A 2,634-nucleotide genomic window follows, 5' to 3' on the forward strand; every position below is an offset into this window, starting at 1 on the left:
CCTCAGCATTCCCCCGGAGGAGCTGGAGGAAGTGTCTGGAGAGAGGGAAGTCTGGGCATCTTTGCTTAGACCGCTGCCCCCGCGACCTGGTTCCAGATAAGCAAAAGAAAATGGATGGATGATGGATAATTTAGTTCACATCAAACCATAACAACCACACAACTCAAATGTGAAAAAGAGCATAAAATAAAATTCACCTATCAGTTTTCCAACTCTCATCCAGGTCAGGATTGTGGTAGCAGTAGGTCAAGGTACTGTAGCTTAGACATCCTCCAACACCCATCAGGTCCTGGATAACCTCAAAGCATTCCCAGACCAGACAGGATATGTAATCCTGTCATTGTGTCCTAGGTATTGAAAATCTCTAAAAGGAGGTGTCCAGAAAGCATCTTTATCAAATGCCTGAAATAAGTCAAGTGGTTTCTTTCAGCACAAAAGAAATTCATTTCAGCCACTTGTAATCTCACTTCCCACCTCAGCTCTCTCTTCACCACCACAAGCCAGTGCACTGCTCACATTACTGCTCATGTGGCACCAATCCATCTACGGAGCTTGCAATCCATCTTAATCTTGCTCATGAATAACAAAATGTTTACACAGGCTGTGTAGTGAAAGTAGCATGTTAGTAGAGTAGCAGCTTCACTCCTCCTTCTGTCTACACTGAATATACTCAGTTGCCAGTGCCCCAGTTGAATTTCAATTACACATCAGAGCAATTGGACATGTTAATTACCTTGAATTTCAAAGTAGGAAAGTGCACATTGCAGAGAAATATATAAAAATAATGGCTAGTGTACAATATACTGTTTTTCCTAGTGTCATCACTGCTGAAATAATCACACAATACAAATCAAAAGTAAATGATCAACACAATGTGACTGTCTGCCAAAGGATGATCATTTGTTTATATAACACCACAGCAGATGGCAGTTCTGAATGGGAGCCATATGTAAACATCATTCTTAATGCAATAGAGATTGTGGATCTTGTGCTGATACAGCTGAATATCTGGATGTGTCACTGTGGAGATGTCACTGATGTGCACACATAGACACATATACAGTATATCCAACTAATCGTATTAACAGTGACCTCATTTTACCTGAAACATCCTGACAACAAGACATGCCCAATGATTGTTGTGTTAACTCCATCTGGGAACCCTAAAAGTGGGTCAGAGGTCATGACAGCGTTACAGTCCTTTGTCTGCTATTGAAAGCATTCAAAAAAAAAAAAAAATCATGGATTTTTAGTGATAGCACCAGCAGCTTGACAGACTTAGAGAGTCCATCAGTGGCTACTTGTGATTTGTTAGCTATGATTACAAGTACTGCAGGTAGGCACTTCTCCATCCATCCTAGTTACACTGGTTTAGATTACTCAGTGCCCCCATGACCCCACCGCTCCTGTGTCACCACAGCCCAGTCTCACATGAAAATGTAGAAAAGCTACCTTGGTCTATGGCATAAAATGTTATACTGTCACAACAACAGATGAAAAATTTTGACATTGCAATACAGCCCAGTGTCCTCCTTTGTGCCATTGTTCTTGGTGTCTTATGGCAGTTGACAAACAATGAAATACTACAAACACAACTTTTATGTAGACAACCAGAGACTGAGACCTGTGCCTGTGCAATGGGAAATTTTTATCAGCACACCTTTTTAGTGTATTGGCCGTTGCTTTGTAGTTATTCTATGCAGTTATTTGTGTGCTTGTGACACTAGACAGTTTACTGTATCAGCATGTTGTACAGATAAACATGCCTTTGTGTGAGTGCTGAACCAGATAACTTGTGTCCTGTTTTGTATCTACTGGAGCATCTGTTTCCTGCATTTGTATGTGTGTATAAAAAAAGAGGTAGCCCTCCGTTCTAGGAGCCTCTCTCTTTAGACTGTTATTGTTAGCACTCTGTATGGAGACTGCCCCTTCCCTGCAGGAAATAAATGTGCCACAACTTTCAGATTTGGTATCAAGACTTTATTCTACACTGACCAAGCTTTAATAAGATCATTTTTAGCTGCCTGATGTTGTACTTTTCATTTGAAAATGTTTTAATTGAATCCAGGGGGTTTTCCCTGACCATGTAGTTTCTGTGCTAAAATTTAACCATGCATAAAAAAAATTTAATTTTCTTTGGTTTTTGCTGCCAGTAAGACATTGCCAAATCACAATTTGTGGTCCGTAAAAATGTTCCAAAGTCACAATTTCTGAGTTGTTATTGTGAAACTATTAGGTTTTGCACTGCAGACCAACATAGCTATTATACATTTTGTTGTGAGACTGGACTGGTTATCACACTGCCCACTTAATGTAGGACTGGGATGTTTGAGAATTGAGTGAGCCTTCTTCCAAGTACGTGAGCACCAACAGACCATGGTGTGAGCTGCAAGGACTACTGCCTCCCCATCCTGGGGAGAGAAAAGTGCTTGGGCCTATTTCAAGAAGGCGGTTTAACAAAGTCAACTCAGAGTTCAGGTTTGAACTCTGAGTTGACTTACCCAGAGTTGGAAAACTCGGAGTTTTCGATTTCAGACAGCTGAAAAGAGTTGGTTTAATCAACTCTGAGTTGTTTGACTCAGAGTTAGGCGCGTGCCATGCGACTATAAAAAGCCCTGAACAATGGAGTGAAGA

The 2,634-nt window shown here is 40.8% G+C and overlaps 1 protein-coding gene across 1 annotated transcript in view; it reads right to left on the reverse strand.

The window, feature by feature from the left end:
* The window catches only part of LOC109964719 (uncharacterized), a 57,241-nt gene that overhangs the window by 35,211 nt on the left and 19,396 nt on the right, over positions 1–2,634 (reverse strand). The window lies entirely within an intron of this gene.

The sequence above is a fragment of the Monopterus albus genome, unplaced genomic scaffold (assembly GCF_001952655.1).
Source record: "Monopterus albus unplaced genomic scaffold, M_albus_1.0 scaffold92.1, whole genome shotgun sequence".
NCBI classification, from domain to species: domain Eukaryota; kingdom Metazoa; phylum Chordata; class Actinopteri; order Synbranchiformes; family Synbranchidae; genus Monopterus; species Monopterus albus.